Source organism: Caloenas nicobarica, chromosome 26 (assembly GCF_036013445.1).
Source record: "Caloenas nicobarica isolate bCalNic1 chromosome 26, bCalNic1.hap1, whole genome shotgun sequence".
Classification (NCBI taxonomy): domain Eukaryota; kingdom Metazoa; phylum Chordata; class Aves; order Columbiformes; family Columbidae; genus Caloenas; species Caloenas nicobarica.
The window spans coordinates 5,302,945-5,322,128 of record NC_088270.1 but is presented as its reverse complement, the minus strand read 5'-3'; the positions used below and the strand labels follow the sequence as shown (position 1 = coordinate 5,322,128).

Sequence of the window (19,184 nt, the reverse complement as noted above, 5' to 3'; positions counted from 1 at the left end):
CAAGCACCGGGTTTTGCAGAACACAGAAGGAAACCTGGGTGGCGAACTACCCAGAAGTGCCCAAGACGAGTTAACCCTCCCTTCTGGGTCAAGTTTTCCTCCAAGGCCGTGCTGGCTCTTTGGAGTCACATCCACGATACAACACTGACCTCCTGTGGCTGCTGCTCCTCAGACCCGACCCAGAGCAGTGAGCTCCTCCCTTCTTCCCTATTATTTAGACTATCTGGGCAAAATGGGCTGAAAACTCCCTCTCTGCACATCCCTCTACTTGTCTTCCATGTGTCTTTCAGCACAGAGGGGACGAAGGAAAGCTTGCCTGGCATCAGTCCCAAAAAAAACCCCACCTTTAGGACATAAAACTGATCCCCGACAGAGGGACAGAGCCGTGTATTTCTATAAAATCAGGCTTGCACTGTACTTGCACTTCACCCTTGTGAAGCCATCTATAAACAGATTAATTCCACCCATATTTCAGTGGCACTACTGAAGTGATTTCTGTTTTTCCTCCTAAATTGAAACAGAAATGGCATCTTGCCTGTATGAGAAGGGAGTCTCGGGGATGCTGGGATGTACAGTCATTCCCGTAGATAGCGCACTTCTGAGCAACACAGTGGGAAGGCAGCTTGTGCACGTTTTTATGGTTGTCAGAGCTACCAGGTGTTGAAACAACTTCCATAGTGTGTCTTCCTTTCCTGCAAGCTTGTGCTCTTTTACCACGGGCTCTCCAATAGCCCAAGATCAAAAGGGCTCTGGGATCACCGTGCTGGAGGAAGGTGACAGCAAATCCCCCAGCCATGTTTTCAAAGGTTCCTGCCTCCTTTCAAATATTTTAGGTTCATCTTTAAACCAGCCTGGTGTTAGAAGACTTCCATACTGAACAGCAGCAACACACTACTCAAACAGCTGCCTCCTAGACGCAATGGGAAATCAGCAGGGACCACTGCGTCTCATGGAGCGAAATTGTACCTGTTGGGTTGCTCTAGGTGACCCAAAACCCGTCAAGGTCCTGCAGATGTGGTTTGGAAGGTGTGCAGGGGGTACACTCAGCTTGCCACAGTGAAAGGACACCGTCTGTGCTGTCCTAGTAAGACGTGAGAGCGAACCAAGAACCACTGCGCTTGCCAGAAGCTGTTTATCAGTTGGGTTTTGCCCCTGTACAGAGCAGTGGCTCCTGCTGAGCTGAGAATTATAAACCTACATTTCCACTCGCACTCGCCCCCAGTCTGCCCCTCATTTTGAACGTTGGGTTGTAAATGATGCATAACCCTTCTGGGCCTTCTGCCTGGGCACAGAAACTTTCCCACACCGAGGGAATTGAAAACTAGGTTAAACATACTTGTCACTCCAGCAAGTTCCTTAAAGCAGATGCAAAAGACTTTTTTTCATCACTTCTCATTAGAGTTTTGTGACAAGATTCCCTGCAGGTGTCAGATCACAGCTGAAACACAACAGAGAGGGGCTTGGGGTGGCCCAACCAGACAGTCACCTCCATGTGTTTAACAGCCTTGTTCTCCAACGTCTATCTGCCCTTCCAGAATTTAGCAGAGTAAAGTCATAAAAGTCACGTAAGAGATTAAACTGACGGTATACCTAAATGCACACATTCCTAGCCCCGAATGCTTGATCCTTAACTGAGCATATTGCCGCTCTATCGCCCCTAAGGAAAGCCGGATGGCAATACTGATGTCGGATATGAAGCATCCCAAAGTACAAAAGATCAGGTTACCACACGGGGCATCTTCTCAGCCAACTCCCACATCATTTAAAGACAAGGTAGAAGCATTCAGAAGATTATTTTTAAAGCCCTCTTCTCAACACATGGTATACATGTCATTGATACACAATTAACTGCTTGTGTGCAATGACTGAGACATCGGCAGAAGAAATGTACGTCTAAAGGAAAAGAAAAGCAAAGAGACATGCCGTGACATGTTATCATTAGGGAGTCATAATTTCCTTCCTGTAGTCATACAACAGCTGTCACTAACATCTTGAACACAGACCATGTATTAGAATACCACAGCAAATGCCTTTTCAGGCAAAATAAAGAGAGGGCATGTTAACTGGGTGAATAGCAGGAAGAATATTTTGACAGCTTGAATGCATTAACCTCCCCGTCGAACGCCCACAACCTTTTCTAGAGCTTGGCTTTGGCAGATCCCTTCCCTGCGCCGGGCGCGGAGCGAGAGGCTCCAGCAGCAACATCGCGGCACACCAGGGGCTCGGCCGTTCCGGTGGGCAGGGACGTGCCCAGAGCCACCTCTGGGGTGCAGGTCCCCACCTCCGCCCTCCCAGCACGGCACTGGGAGCTCGGCTTCACAAGGGCCAAAGCGGAGATCTGCAATAACGCGGGTGGCCTGGCTTGTCGACGGACAGAACGATAGCACAGGTTGACCTTCCGCATGAGAATATATGACTATATTATGACTATATGACTGTTAACCAACATAGAGGTCCCACCATAGTTGCCATTTCGAAACAGAAGTAATTCGACCGAAGTAAGTAGATTTCTTAGGGTTTCTGCCTCAACCCTGTAATTTCTGAGGAAGTTTTCACTGTTTTCACCAGGAACCCACCTTCTCTTACCAATAATATGTCATTTAAAAAACACATTTTCCTTGTGTAGACAAAGTCCTTAAGGGTTACAGCGATAGGGCACCCCGAATGTTTGCCATAAGTAGTTTATTTAAGGCATACTGATTATTAAAGCTTTCGGTGCAGTTTTTCCAGGAGCAGTTCTCATTACAAAGAAGGCTGCAATAACTCATCAAAATAGAATTAATCAGCACTCAGAGCAATTTTTGCAAATACAAAACTTGGTTGAAACAAACTAAAATTAGGGGGGGGGGGGGGGGGATGAAAAAAAAACCACAACACAAAAAACCAAACAAAACACAACAAAGCTGTTTGCACTTGCCAACTCCTCTTGATTAAACTTATTTTCACCTCCAGGTGCATACACAGGATGAGTTTTGTTAATTAAACCTGCCACTCAACTCATTATGCATTCAATTAAAAAAGCCCAATGCCTTGATTTTCTGCAGCTGGCAGGCTGCACAATGACAGGCCATGTTGTTATAGTGCACAAGTTCTAATGGGGAAGGAAAAGAGATGCTCCAAAATATGGCAAAGTGAGATAATCTGCTAATTGGCCATCCTCTCGGTGTTTTGCATTTCTCTCTTTTTGTATTTTTAGGCTATAACGGATGGGGTTGTTTATCAGACATACAGCCTGGCTGTGTAAAGTGAAAGTCAAAAGAGTGGAAAAGCGTGTTCATCTCATTTGGAAACCTATCTAGATGGTTGGAATATTCACGATAGACTCTGGCAAGGTTAAGAGTGGCACCTAGATGCCATGGTGATGAATGCTGCGTGAAAAGATTAGACAGAGGCCCCGAAGCTTCTAGAAAATTGTGGGGTTTTAATTTAGATGAAAGATAGCCTTTATTCTTAAGGCATCACACTGAGAGTCAGCAAGCCTGGATGCAGGCTACAAACTCCTTGCGTGACCTTGAATAAATCCCAGAGGACCACGCTTTAAAGGGATCTACAGCTGGATCTTTCAAGTGGCAACTCATAGCCACCTGTGTGTCCCTTGTCCCTCCACCGGTAACTGAAGGCCGTTGCTTCTGCTGTGCCTGCCGCTCTCCGAGCTATTTGCATTCAACTTCCTAAGGACAGACAGCGTCTCTTGTTACACCCTGCAAGAAAACCCGTTACAATGCATCTCCAAGCTCAGATGACAGCCAGAATGAAAACCTCTAACATTTGTGACAAAAGAATTTGTGGTTACATGCGACAGTTTTACAGTTACCTCACCCTGATATTTCTAAGTTTGCCTTATGCTGGCCACAAATATGAGAAATAAATTACCTACAACAGAGGTGACCCATCTGTTGTGCTCTGAGGCAGAAAACTAATTTCCTTTTCACTGTTTCTGGTGTTTTCTTCAAGTCTGCAGGCTTTTGATATAGCTGCTTGTACAGACAAGAGGTATACTACTCCAGTACTATGTTAATGACATAATAATAATCTGGGAACTTTATTTAATGCACATACTGCCAGTGGGAAGACCTTAGGACAGTGGCAATAGCATTGATTTCCTTACTTCTTCCTTTTTTTTTTCTCTTTTTGTGCAGTGCTTTAGAATTGCAACTCTTCATATGTTTACTGCAGCTGTTCGGTTTGTTACTGGATATTTTGTGACACACAAGGAACAAACCAGATACTCTGTGGAGCCCCCTAAACTACAACTCTATCCTGGAACTGACTGTAAGTGTGAGGAACTGAACTTTGACCGAGGAGATCCCTTGAGTTTTGTATGTTTTATCACATCGTGAAATAGAGAGGGTTTTGCTGTTATTATTATGACCTTCTCTGCTATCTGTTTTCATGCAATTTCTGCAAGCAATGGCCCAGATTCACAAGGATGTCTAAGGACAAAAAGACACGGCAAATACTTGGTAAATCCCAACAGATATCTTTAGTGACCTATATCCACCAACATATCAGAACTGGTTCAAATCCAGAACGACTGTTCCAGACTCCAGCTAAATGCAAATTAACACTCAAGCCTGTCTTCCCTTGCTGGATTTTTTTTTTCTGGTAGCAGCTGTGTCCCGATCATCACAACTAGCAAGGAAATTAGTGGTTGGCAGCAGGTATTGCATCTGGTCTGAATTTTTTATTACAACTTTCATTGAGAAATAGTAGTTTGTCAGAACAAAAAAAAAAAGTTGTGAAGGATGCTGGGTCAAATATTCTCTGTTGGGACCAAAGCTCAGGATGGATCAGAGACATCTCATGAGCCCTATCCAGCCAAACACCCTTGTGATTGACTCTCGTTTGGAAAATGTCATGCTTAGGTTCAGATATTTTGCGTTTGCATGGAAGATATCCCACGGAAGAGTTATGGATGCTTCATGTGTGGAAGATCAATAGCACCTCTAGTCCAAGTATCCTGCATGACCATGGTGCCAGGGAAGAATATAGGAATGGGATACGTACAGAGAGATCCTTCCAAGCTTTGTCTTTCCAGGTTTGGATGTAGGGACTTTAGGGATTTTCTCACACACACGTTACACTAGGTGAAAACTGAACTTGCCACCTCAAAGAGAATTCAAAGTGAATAAAAAATAAAAATAATAGATAGTCCAAGAGAAGTTGGAAAGCCTTTTTGTAGTCCATCAGTGTAATGGCTGCTGTCTTCTATTCACATTCATTTGCAATGATAAAATAGAAAAAGACAATTACTAGTCTACAAGTAATTGCTTTCTTCCCATGACCTAGAAAATAATAATAGTTTGCATTTCTATAGCTCCTTCCATCCAGAGATCTCCGAGCACTTTGCAATCACTTATTAATGATTGCTCTCAGCCCTGGAAGGTACGTAACCAAAGTACAAAGTACAGGTACTTTGTACCTGCCTGGGAACGCGCAGAAAACATGTGGCACATTCACAAATGAGCGTATGGGAAATACGACAGAGTCTCTCTCACCAAGCAATGAACTATTCCCAGTTAAATGGAAACATTCCATGAGAATGGTTTTCCAAGGATGCTCCTCAGGTTCTTGTAGAACACAACAGTTCTCTCTGTGCTGCTCATCTCTTTTTCCATCCTTATCTTGCTCTCCACTCCATGGAATAGATGTTGTGCGAGTTTTATGTCACTTTTGCAATGAATGGGGACGCTCTGGCTACATGTTCAGCATGTCTTCTCAACAATCAGCTTTGGGCAACTGAAAATTGAGCAGAGGATCTGAGAAGCGAAAGACAGGACACATCCAGGGTCTATGGATAAATTTGTCTCATCCTCTATAGACCTAATGTTGGTTTTTTGGTTCCTATTCCTTTAGGCAACAATTGAAAATACTACCTTAGCACAGGGCATTGTCAGCGAATTGCTGCTTTCTAAAGACGAGGAGGCAGTGACTTAAGTGGCAAGGAAAGATTAACACAACCAGAACAAATTCAGAGCTACTAGACTTTATAATGGTAAGCCCTCAGTCCTCTAGCTCTTTCCTACGTGAAATGCTGTTATTACCCTTATGGTGTATTGTGTCCAATACTTAACCAGATTAAAAGTATGCCTGCTTTACCATATTAGAGTAAATGAAGTAATAATTGTTCCCTTACCACTCTGATTTTTTGTCCGAGAACTGTAATAATATTTTACATGTTTTAAATTAAAACTCAAATCTCTGTCAGGCAGGAAATATTCCCACTTGGTGGAATCAAGAGACAAAGAATCAGCCACTGTACATAATACTACAGCCTCTACGCACTCTGCTGGCTAGGAAATATGCCCGATTGGCAAGTGTTACTGAGTCATTAGTGGAGCAAAAAAGCTTTAGAAAGCACATAACTGAACTAGGAGCTTCAGTTCTGTTTTCAGAAGTGTCTCTTGTTACTTCCCAATGATAGCAGGGTCGTCAACATGCTTTTGGAAGTGAAGTTGTACTCCTAACCCACAGCCACCCTTAGGACAGTCCTACCCTAAACCCTCGCACCACACTGATTATGCAGTTTCTTCTATCTAAAATCCACTACTGATCCTCAAGCCAGATGGCCCTTTAGCACAAACCGACCTCTTCGGCCCAGGAGCTAAACGCATTAACAAAATTTATTGCAAGAAATATCCTTTTTGCTACTGAGGTCTGAGAATGATTTCTCCCTCCTGGCAGATAGCAGAGCTGCCACACAATTCACATCCTGGCACAGGTACAGGCTGGCTCTGCCAGAGGTTTTCTGGAGCACAAGATGATTACGAGCTTCAGAGAGATGTCTGGAGGGAGTCAGCGATGCAGAGCAGCCTTCAGGACTTGGATGTCAGCTCCATAACGGTATTGCAAAATATCATACAATGTGGTGCTCAGATAGGGTATTTCAGACACTAAGCACACTTACAGCATCCCCAAGAAAGCAAGGTTAATTTTGTGCCAGTATTTTAATACTTTATCCTGGATTCAAGTGAATTTACTTAACAATTAAGAAAAACTTTTATTCTTATTTATTCTCATAGATGCCAAGAATAGCCTTATTGCACACTGAAGAGCCGTCTTGCACCATTTAAAACTGCAACATGAATAAGCCGTAGCTTTTTAAAGGAGGGACCTTCTTCACGTGAGAAATAGCTACTCTGGAAAAGGGATGAGGAAGGGGAAAGAACTCCCCAACCCATCACATGAGGGAGAACAACATGCAGCACTGATACAAAAACCAGCCTACAAAAGCATCAGCCCACGAACAGCTTCCCCATTCTACCCCATGTATGGTGGATGTGACCGACTTGTCCTCTCCCCTTTCTGTCCCTCCACTGAGAGAACTCTTCCTCTGGAACGTATCAGGTTTCAGAGGAACACGTTTTATAGTTTCTTTTGTTTTGTCCTTTCCCAGTTCTGGGTACCCATCCTTCTCAGCTCACCTAGATAATCTCGACATTTTCCAGAATGTTCTTTTTGTAATCTCATTCTGCCAAAAGATGTGCAGATTCACTCACCAGTTCCTTTCAATAACTGATGCTTCAGCTATTTCTCTGTGTGAGAACTAACTCTCTCTGTTTATTTAACATGTACAAGTATTGTTCAAACAGCCAGAAGGCAAAACTAAGATCAGGGATTAAGAGCTGTATTAGATAAATTGCATGCTGGAATTAAAATACTACAACAAACTCCAGGCTCAATACATAATATACCCACTAGATGGGGCAAAAAGCTATATTCTGTTTAAAATAAAGCTCTCCGGGTGCTCCTTTCACTACAGTTTCACCTGGCCCATATGACTAGGGAGAAGGCCAGTGCAGAAAGAGCTCTGGGTGCTAAACTGCTTTTCTGCACTTCTAAAACTGCTCCAGGCTGGAGCAGCCCGGCTGCTTGGCTGCGCTCCCGTATTCCCCACACACACAATGACCTGCCAGGCCTGAATTACTACAGCCGGGAATTAAATAACCCAGCCAAACCCAGCCTCCACATCCAAGATGTCACTTAGGAAAGGGCTCCTCTGATGAGGCCGGTGTGCAGGGGCTTCTTCGCGCTGCCGTGACTTTGCAGAGGAAGGAAGGACACGATCCTCTGCCGAAATGTGTGTCCATGACACAGAGCTGCCCAAGCCATGAACCCCACACAGACTCTCAGCCTCAAAGAAGCTGAAGGTAGCCAGAGGAAACGAAAGCACCTTAACTCTTCCCCTGCCAAAAATTTCCCTCTCACACAAACGTTTTACACATCTTAACGTGCCAAACCATTTGCTGAACTTGGACCGTTGCCTTCATTTTAAGGCCCTGTTGCTTTGGTCATAGGACAGCCTTTTGTCTAGACAGTGTTGGTGGTTAGGAAGTGTTTTAGGCCAGGCTCTGCGCTCAGCTGCACTGTGTATGGAGTAACTCTGTTCAGCCCTGTGGAATTCTACCAGCTTGAAACCAATGTCCCTGGGGGGGAATCAGGACATCTGCTTCATAAGCAATTGCTCTGGAATCTGCGATTCTCTCCCTTCAGCATCACAACTATGTGCAGTATCTGCTTTTCACAGGATGGGCATGATATTCTATTCAGGGCTATTTCAGGTGCACAAAAGGAATGACATACATTTACTAACACTGCACTAACAACATGCCAATGCAACTTCCTCCAGTTTTTATACATCCAGGACGCAGGAAGGTTTTGCGGGCGCGTTTTGCAGGCTGAAATGCTGTTAGCAATTGCATCATAATTCCAGACCCCACCATCCCAGGCCAGTGGCAAACGTAACAAACTCATATCAGCATTTGCTATAATCACACACCACAAATGAGCTTTCTAATCACCACAGTCTCTGATGGAAAGGCCATCAACGCACCCCCAGAATTACCAGCTGATTAATGAAATTTTCCGACCTCAAAAGGGTCCTTTTCTCCTTTATGCTTTAATGGGTTGCAAGAAATGCAATAAAACTTGGCGAAACTCCACGAACAAAACCAAACAAAACCTCAGTCTGGGTTACTGTGAACTCCCACTCTCTGAAGCCAGGAAGATCTGATTCACCAAAACAGTTGCCGTGTCCCTGTAGCTCTTTTTATAGCACAGCTCTGGTCTCTGCTGGGTTCCCAATTGCCTGTTTCTTGTAACACTGAACACCTGTGCAAAACCTGGCACAAAAGTGAACTTTTTGCTTACTTCATGCCTTCGGCCCCCTCCTGCAGCGACTCCCAGCTTCCAGCAGGCTTCTTGAAAACGACCCGTTCGCACAAAAACGCCCGATTCAGCACTCAAAGCGGAACGAGTCGACTTACTGTAATCCTGGACGCCTCGCTAGCAAAACGCAGCTGCTCCTGGTTGGATGTACGCTTGAGTTTTGAGGTAAGTTTAAGGCAGAGAATAAGAAATCTTCAGGCCAAACTCAGCGGGCCTGACGCACAGGCCGAGCACTGGCTCCCAGGCTGAATCAGAGCCCGTATGAACGAAGCCAGTTAATTTAGTTTGCCGTGCCTGTGGCTCAGGCTGCCTTAGGTTTCTTATTTCTACACTGAAAGCTCTCGTGTACCTCCAAGGACGGCAATTCATCGCTAACAAGCCGCGACCCTTTCTCCACCACCACCAAAGCACCTCGCGATGCGCTGAGAGGCAGCAGGCGGCCTGCGATCCCGTTCTAGCTGAACACGCTAATGCGGTCCCATTAAAGGTCTCACGTCACGTCTCAAAACCTCAGCTTCAATCACACACTTGGCCTGCAGATACTGTACCTCGATTCATTTTTTTTCTCCCCCTCCTTGTTTTGTAATAAATAATTGCCAGGCTTTCAAGGAGGAGGATAAATGGAAACAAGTCATTTGAGGCCTGCATTAAAATCAAGTGCTCTCATCTCTCTTTACCTGACCTGCTGGAAACTTCCCCTCCGGCCCCACTCCAAATCAATAGCTGACAGCAGCATGGGGCATGCTAAATAACATCAAGCAAACCTGCTTTGTGTGGGAAGAATAGAAAGAAAGTCCATACTTTAACGCCCATGGGGAACTTTTGCCAAACAGGTAACTGCAACTCACCACAGAGACAGTTAAATTTCAGCAGAGCAACTCCCAGTCTTTTGAAGATATGACTGAAAAATATTTCTATACAATATTCAGTGTTAGAAGCCCCTTTCAGCATAGTTAAATAAGGGAAGCTGATCTCAACTCATATGTCTGCCATCCTTATGGTGTCAAATCCAGAGCTGAGGGAGGAAGACAAGCATCTGTCTGTATATACTATAAGGATGCCTGAACTTGTGAGCCCCATCTGCTATAAAACTACGTGTTTTGATTTCTTGAGGGCTTTTGATTTGTCAAAAGAGTACCTAAATATTGTGCAGAATGCAATGAAATGTTTCAGAAATAAAGCAGAATTTCCATATATGCCAAGACAGCTCCCCTCTTTGAAATACCTCTGTGGGAGTACTGGTGGTCTGAGGCTTTAACCTCTGGCAAGTAGCTCAGGAATAGCAGAACCAGGAAAACAAACAAATAAACAACACGACACTATTAGTCACACTGTAATTAAGGAGATGCAAGCTCCTTATTCATCCTGGTGAGAAGTAATTTACTGGAGTTACTGTAGTTCTGGGGTTTTCACTACTACATGATTTTTCTTTAAAGCAAAAATTAGAAACGTGCTGGAACACAACTGCTAATAGAAAACCTCATTGGTTCATCTCTTGCCTAAAAAAAGACAGGGTACACAATCATATTCCCAACCTAACAGCTCTAGGACCAGACCCTGATTTTGTCATTGTTCACAGGCTGGTTTAAACTCCATGGGCTGGAGTGTGAAAGGATAGGCAGGACCCTTCTCTCTTATGAGACCTTACATGGACTTTTCTTTCATAAAAAAGTCAAAATGTCACTGCCCCAGGGCAACTCCTCTTCTTGTGACCTCAGCCTTACGGTACACAAGCTGGCCAGAATTCTCTCATGCTATATTCAGTGCGTAAAACAGGAAAAGAAAAGAAAAATAACATGGGGAATTACTCAGTGATTCCAGCAACTCTTAGGAAAGAACATCATCAAGGAAGGACAAACAAAAGCTGGGGGACACTCCTGAGGAGTGTGAGGCTCAGTGTGTGTCTTGCAAGCACACAGCTCTGCAAGCAGAGGAAATACAGTATTACCAGCAAACACAAGAGGGAAGTGCAGCACCAAAATCCAGCTCGTTGCAGGGAAAGAGCAACAGGCTTCCAGTCTCGGCTTAAGGGTTTGTGATCACGTACTGTGGCGCAATGATAGAAAATATGGGTCGTTCCATGGCAGAGCTTTTTCCCTGTCCCCTTGTACTGACACCTGGGCCCGTGGAGAATCTCATGTACTTTACGTGGCTTCAAGGAGGCCATTTTACTGAACAACATTGCAAGCTCAGGCTGAGCACAAGATGCTTTGTAGCCACAGTCTCCCACCACTGAAGCGAATCCTGTCATCCGAGCCCAAGCTTAAACTCTGTTGGACTGCATAAAAGCACATTTGTAATTGTCCATATTTTTGCTTGTCTAAATGCAACTATTTCATCAGCTACACTTCAATGGAATGCCTCTAAAAAGACAATGTCACTAGACCCTAGAGCAGGAATCTGAATCCAGCCACTTAGGACTTTGTCTTTGGAATTCCAGAGGTTGATGCGGGAAATCCTACCAGGTTTAATGGAGATAATGAGCTTTCAGACTGTACTTTGAACACAACCACGACAATTCTCCATCTTAATGATGCTGCAGAATTATTCAAAAACGTTTTGTCAAACAAAACGTTTTAGTTTATATACTTTTGTTATGTTCAGATTGTAAAGAGAATTAATGCAGGATCCCTTTGCATTTCCAGACAACCCAAAGGACTGTTCTCTAGGAACTCTAGCAGTTCTCTGAAGACCCTTTCTCCTCTATTTAGCAGCAACTTAGAGCTCGGTTGTAATTACTCTGGGGTTGCTTTTAGCCCGGCGTAACACCAAGGATCCCGCAGGGAATTCCGTGGGCCGTTTACACACATCCAAGTGAAACAGGAATCCAGTTCCGAAGTAGGAAGCTCAAAGTGTTCATCCAGACTTTGTGTTCTTTAAAATGAGATGTATACAGAGTGGAAATTTTCCCCGGAGTCAAACAGAATGAGAAACAGATGGGAAATTATTTGCAAACAGGAACTCTTTTCTTTCCCTGTTTGCTCGCCTTGTTTTGTTTACCCCTCAAAGTCCTAACAAGAAACACAAGTAGGATAATGCGACTGCAAGCTACTTCATCCTAGCAGAGCTGGATAAGCAAAACTACAAAGCAATGACAGAGGAACACATTTATTTTTATGTGATGTCTTGAGTAAGGCATCAAGCCTTACCTTGGGCCCCAGCCCAGTAGATGCTGATGCAAGGACTTCAATTCATTGCTGGGAGCACGATGAGGCTACGCTGAGGAGTAAAGTTAAACATGTGTGTATAGTTTTAGGACTGTGGCCTTAACCAGTAAATCTTAATTATGACAAGATGACAAGAGCAAGGTTTATGCTAAGTATTATTAGTAGAGAGTTAGAGTTTTGGCTGGGTGTATTTAATTTGCTGCATCATTCAGTCAGATAAAGACGGTAGCAGCTGAAATCAAAGCACCATGTAAATTTATGCTCTAAAGTATGAATGTAACATTTTAGTAAATGATTGCAAAGAGTTACACATACGGTGGAATTTGATTTACAGAGAACAGCCTCTTTTAGTCATTCATATAATGAAGATTTAAATATGAAATAAATTGCAAACACTTGCAGCTGAAGCAGGATGTTGGATGATATTCATTCATATTGAAATTATATCTTTAAGTTCCTCTCAAGCTACGTAAATGTATCTATAATGGACATACACGTACATGTAAAACAATCTTTTTCTGTAATAAAAGGATGTGCATTATTAAAGTGCTGTGTTCCAGATAAAATTCTTAACATTAAAAATTAGTCTCTGATGTTCCTGAGCATGTTTGATGACGGCATTAGAAGTATTTTTCAATTTTTTCTTACCTCTACCATTCCAGCTTTATTGCTGTTGTTTTACTTCTATTCCAACAAACTTTGTGAAACCTGATTAACCATTTTCACTTTTGCTTGTAAGCACTTTCCTTCTCTTCTCCATTCAGAGGCTGTTGCCATATCCAAAGAAAGTCAAAACACAAATATAACTAGTGAAAAATGAGAAAAGGAACCAAAGCAATCCTTAGTGTCACTCCACTGATTTTAGTCTCTTATTGCCTGTCTTTGAAATTAAACCAAATGACCAATCTTCATATCTTTCCAAACAATTCTACAAAAGAATTAGGAAGATTTCAAGTGACTGTAAACACCCCCTTCCCTTCCTTTTCAATATTATATCAAACAAATGCATTTTTCTTGAAGCAATCTGACAAAGGCCTCATTAACAATACAGGAATGCAGCTAAACAAATCACAACAAAAATCATAATTACAACAAAAGCAAAAGTCAAAAAGAAAGGCCCTTTGCAGAAATGCTGTAGACTTTGTACAGCCTCCTGCAAACAGCATATTTTACTGTGTGTGGGAGTTGGGGAAATCCCAGCAGCTTTCTATTGTATCTCCTTATTTCTTGGCTCGTTCCCAGGCAAATAAATAATCACTGTAATAAACTAGATTCATACAAGTGTAGCAGAAACAGACATGAAATCCAGTAGATAAGATAGCCAATGCTCAAGATGTTTCTTGCACATGGGTTAGAAGTTGGGAGCCTATTAATCTTTTTGTTTGCTCAACTGTTCTTCCCCTAACAGAGACCAGGATTGGACAGCTAACCATGCTTCTCAAGCCCAGCCTAAGTGGATTTCATACCGATAAGCAAATTTACCCGTGGCTTTAATTCCCCTTGAAAATGCGACCTATGTTACCGAACAGAGACTGCAAGCGTTTGTCACAGCACGTCCCCCGGTCACCTGCGCTGCTGCAGCAAGTCTGCAAGGAGAAATTCAAAAGGTTTGCTGCATGCAACCGTTTGCTGCATCTATGAAAGAATACGCAGTGCTGCGCGGGTTAGGAGAGGGTAAACTCCATCTTTGCAAAGCCGCGGCTATTCACTCCTCCGACGTCTGTGGGTTGTTCATTTTTTAATGACCCATGAAAGGCCATTCTGCTAAGAATGCCAAATGAAGCTGCCAACCTTCCCAGCAGGCAAAATCTGCTCTAACGTACCCCGAGTACCTGCACTGCACGGGGCCGCTGAACCGAGAGAAGGGGCTGCAGAGGAGGAGAGCTGGTGCAATAAATCATTTCCCAGGCACATCCAGCGAGAAAACCAGGAGTCCTTCCCCACACAGAATCCCCTGTTGCCTTCTAACCAAAAATAAGCATCTTAAAATACGTCTGTTGCTTTATTTTTCTTTCACACCGAGAACTGGGCTTGAAGGTTAGGTAAGCTGCACTGGATGTCGCCTCCTGCCCTCTGCTCTCCAAGTGTGGTATCTGAAGGACACTTCGCCTCTTGGCTCATACCTGACAGTCCTGCTCGGATGATGGTGAAATTCAAGTGGATTTTGTTTGTAGTGAGGAAAATACACTCCAAATGTGACGGAAATCCAAGCTAGAAGAGTGAATTCTCCTGTGTCTGTGGCCAGCTTGCATCCTGCAGGTCTAAGCCCCAGCTGCTCTCTAATGAAGCCAACAGTGCTGGGACCAGCCCTGGACCCCAATCCACCCCCACGGCTGCAGCGGAGTTTGGAGTTACAGCCTCCAGGCAATAAAAGCTGGAGATGGAGCAAAAATCCCTGGCCCTTAGGGAGTGCTCTGCAGGCCTAATGAACCTCCCAGGGCCCACATCCCATGGCAGAGGTTTGAGGTGAGGTAGATACAGTGAAAGGTGAGAAAGCCTTCTGGACAAAATACAGAATCCTGTGCTTCTCTAACCCAGCTGCTCTTTCTATTTTTAAATACTCTGGGGGGGCTCAAATATTGTGGTGATGAGAGAAGAGGAGGCTCATGTAAGTACCTAGGCAGATGGATGCTGAGCAAAGAAGGAAACTACCCCTGCGGGACAGAACCACAATAAATGCTCATTCCAGGCCAGTTATCGAAGCCCAAACAGGTAAAATATCTGGACAAAGGTGTTTTAGGCTTTAAGACTGAGCTGCTCTCAGGAATGTTGTTCTTCCACTTCCACCAAGGCTCAGCGGTTGTTCCAAACATGCTCAGATGTTATAACACAAAACCGTCACAAAACACTGCCCACAGAGCAGTTACCAGCTACATAGGACATGGGCTGAAGTTTGCTGAAGTTTCTTTGGTCTTGGCTTTGCAAAAACTCTGCCTAATAATTTTGACTCAATTTTCATGCTGTTTTGAATCAAGCGTGAGGCAGCTGTTCATTTTTCTCAGTGATAAATCACTGTTTCTTGACCTTCGGAAACTTGGGAGAAAAAAAAAATAGGGAAAAAAGTGCTGAGAGTGGACTCAATTTTATTTTTTATTATTTAGCACATTCAGATGCTCAGGCCCAGTGTTGACACCAGTTCAAATAACTGAAAGACGGACTCGCCAAAGCAAGAGAAGGGGGAAGGCTGTAGCACGGGCCCAAAGTTGCCATGTGGAATATCTGTGTATGTAAAATCGCTTAAGCATGCCAATTATTGCAAGACCAGGCTCAAAGTCTAGGAAACAGCAACCTTGCTGTGTCCTTCCCTGTTCAGCTTTTACTCAATGTTTGCTTTACGGCAGATTTCTTTTCTCTTTCTCTGGGAGGGAGAAGGGACAGTTTTTTCCTTGCTGCTCCTACACAGGAGGTGCTGGCCCAGGAAAAGCTCCACATCCTGTCCCTGTCCCTCCCCCTGGGGCAAAAAAAGCAATTCAGCTGGTAATAATTCAAAAACAGAGGCGCAAACGAGAACTTTCTGAAAGCATCTGACCCCTTTTTGAAGGGAGGGAAGTTAGGAAGGAGGAAAGCAAAACCTCTGCTCCGTTTCCTGCTGTTGTGCTGTTTATTTCAGAATATTTCTATTGTTAGAGAGTAAACCCTTTGCATGTGAATGCCAGGAGGCAGCATCAGGCTGGGAAGACAGATAAATTTGGCTCAAATTCGTTAGGAGCCTGACCCCTTCTCATTGAAGTATATAGCAACACTCCCACTCACTGTCCACTTCCCCCCCAACTAATTCTGCGTTGCATGTTTTCCATCACTGAAGGAAGTGGTATAAATAATCTCCTAAGAACGCATTTTCCTGGAGGTAAAAGGATAATATCTGAATTTCAGTCAGGAAAACAGTAGCAGAGCACAGAGAACACACACAAGCCTGTTGCTGCAGAACTTGCACACTTGCACACTTTGAGCACCTGGACGCTGTTGCACTAAAGTCAGGAAAATAATTTTTTCCCTGAAATTATTGTTAATTTGAGAGGCTGAAGCACAATTTTCTGGGTGTTTGCTTTTCTTGGAATTTGCTTTCTACTTTTGTTTCCTTTCTTTCCTATTTGATCAGTAAGAAAGCTTTCATTTCCAAAAAAATAAAGGTGGGAGGAAGCATTATTTCAAGGCATACATTTAATTGGTGGTAAAATTAAAAAGACTACTTCCCAATGAAGGGAATTTAATGTAAAGAAGCACAGCCAGATCAAATGCACTAAAGTTACAAGGACACAAGGCAGGCTTGAAAAACCATTTCAAGCCAGTATGCAGGCAGTTTCACTGATGGGTTACTCAGCTAGACTGGATGTGTAAACACCCTATTTCTGTTCCTTCTTGCTTGTTCTTTGATGCTTCCAGTGGAGTCAGTTGTAGCAAATCATCCAACCAACAGAACTTCTGGATTGCAACTTCTATAATGTGGATTTTTTTAATTGAATCTTTCACAGTTAGAGGAAAGAGATTCTCATCTGGGCAGAGTCCCTGGAAGCTACTTCCATAGCAAATGACATTTTTATTGTTATTTCCTGATGGAGTAATACAGAAAACATGCACGAATGAAGCAGATCAAGTTAAGTCAAAGCACAACAAACCCCGCAGATTGTTGGCTGCCGGTCCCTGTACATTGATCAGATTCTTGCCTGCACTGCTTGTTCGGGAGGTGGGGAGGTGGGGTCAGCGTTAATTTGGGATTTTCATCTTCCCCTTTCACAGATCCAGAACGAGCTGTGTCTCTGTGGCGCTCCTAGTGTGGCTGGGGCTGAGTTTGTCGGTGACAAACGCTTCTTATGGTTCAGCGCAAATATCGTTATTAATAATCCTTAACTCTCCTCCTCTGTTAAAGTGGAATAGACTGGGTGCCTGATCCCGATTTCATGGTTGCAAAACGTCTAACACGGCTGAAATCCATGACAAAACACTTCTTGCTTTCACCCACTGACTCTAACGAAGCTCTCGCCAATTAATAGCGAGGGTAAACGAAAGAACCGGCGCATCGGCAACATCAAAGAAGCGAAAAGTGACTTCAAGAAACGAACAAGCAGCGCTTTGTGCGCTGTCCTTCTGGAGCTTTAATTTTCACGGCACTTGTTGGTTCAGGCAGCGTGAGGATGGGAACACAAAGCCCAGTGCAGCACGGGAGTTCCTCATCACGCCTGTGGATAAAGCGGCAGCAAATAAACTGGCACGGGAGGGGAACGAGCAGATACCAGGGAGGGTTTTTTTCCCCCATCTCTGGCTTCATTGATACAACAAAATGGAAATGGGCTGTTTGTTTTCCTTAATAGTCATAATAACTGTAGTGATAGTTTTGTCATTGCCAACATTGCTTTCCTTCCCCAACGTAAACTATTGTACCTTTTTAAAAATGCCTCTTAGTGGCTTTTATTTATTTGCAGGGTTGCAATTTCATGCCGTTCTCTACAGTCCCACGAGCTGGGCCTGCTCTGGGAAGATCAGAAGTGGTTTCTGCTTGTCTTTAGAAGAGAAGGAGAAAGCAGGGAGGCTCGGAGGTGTGTGGTGGAGGAGGGAAGAGAAAGAGACAAAGGAGAAGGAGGATGCCAGATAAACCCCTTGATTTACACCCCAAACTGAAGCCTGAACTGAAATACAACTAGGAAGAAAGCAGCGATATGTGTCCCACCCAGCCCATAGGAACACACGGCTTTTGCATGGACGGGAAGGGCAGTCCCGTACATTCCAAGTGACAGCCTGAGAGGGATGCAGAAGCACAAGACTGAGACGGAAATTTTGGAGCGCAATTCTTCTGCCTCTCACTACATCGACTTCGACCACTAGTGCTACCACATCAAGTGGCAGCCAGAGCCCCCGAAGTCCCAGCGTTATCGTGCAGAGCACCCCACCTCCCCTCTGCTCTCTCCCACAGTGTTAGGTCAATATCACACTCTTTTCCACCAAAAACAACCCCAAAATAATTCTTTGGGCACATGGTATTGGTTTTTTAGAGTAAGCCTTCATTTCTCCCATCTGCTCCAGCAGTGGCCCTGCTCAGTGCATCCCCCCACCCCTCACTCAGCGCATCGGCCCTTGTGGCCAGGAAGGCCAATGGCACCTGCGGTGGTTTATAAGGGAGGTGGTTAGTAGGTCAAGAGAGGTTCTCCTCCCCCTCTACTCTGCCCTTGAAAAAAGGGTTTCGTTCAGATACTATCAGGATATACTTGGGGAACAGATATATATATAAGATATATATATATAGCCATACCACCCTGAGAACGCAAGAGCTCATCTGATCTTGGAAGCTAAGCAGGGTCGGGCCTGGTTAGTACTTGGATGGGAGACCACCTGGCAGTACCAGGTGCCGTAGGCTGAGCCAGCACTGGGCCCTTGTGGCCAGGGAGGGCAATGGGACCTGGGGGGGATTAGAAGGGGGATGGTCAGTAGGTCAGAGAGGTTCTCCTGCCCCTCTGCTCTGCCCTGGGGAGGCCGCATCTGGAATATTGTGTCCAGTGCTGGGCCCCTCAGGTCCAGCAGGACAGGGAACTGCTGGAGAGAGTCCAGCGCAGCCACCAAGATGCTGAAGGGAGTGGAGCATCTCCCGTGTGAGGAAAGGCTGAGGAGCTGGGGCTCTGGAGCTGGAGTAGAGGAGACTGAGGGCTGAGCTCATTCATGGGGATCAATATGGAAAGGGGGAGTGTCAGGAGGATGGAGCCAGGCTCTTCTGGGTGACAGCCAGTGACAGGACAAGGGGCAAGGGGTGCAAACTGGAACACAGGAGGTTCCAGTGAAAGAGGAGAAGAAACTTCTTGATGGTGAGGGTGCCAGAGCCTGGCCCAGGCTGCCCAGGGAGGTTGTGGAGTCTCCTTCTCT

The 19,184-nt window shown here is 44.5% G+C and overlaps 1 pseudogene; it reads left to right on the top strand.

The window, feature by feature from the left end:
* Window positions 1–18,565: 18,565 nt before the first annotated feature.
* On the top strand, window positions 18,566–18,684 carry LOC135998912 (5S ribosomal RNA; annotated as a pseudogene).
* Window positions 18,685–19,184: the final 500 nt, after the last annotated feature.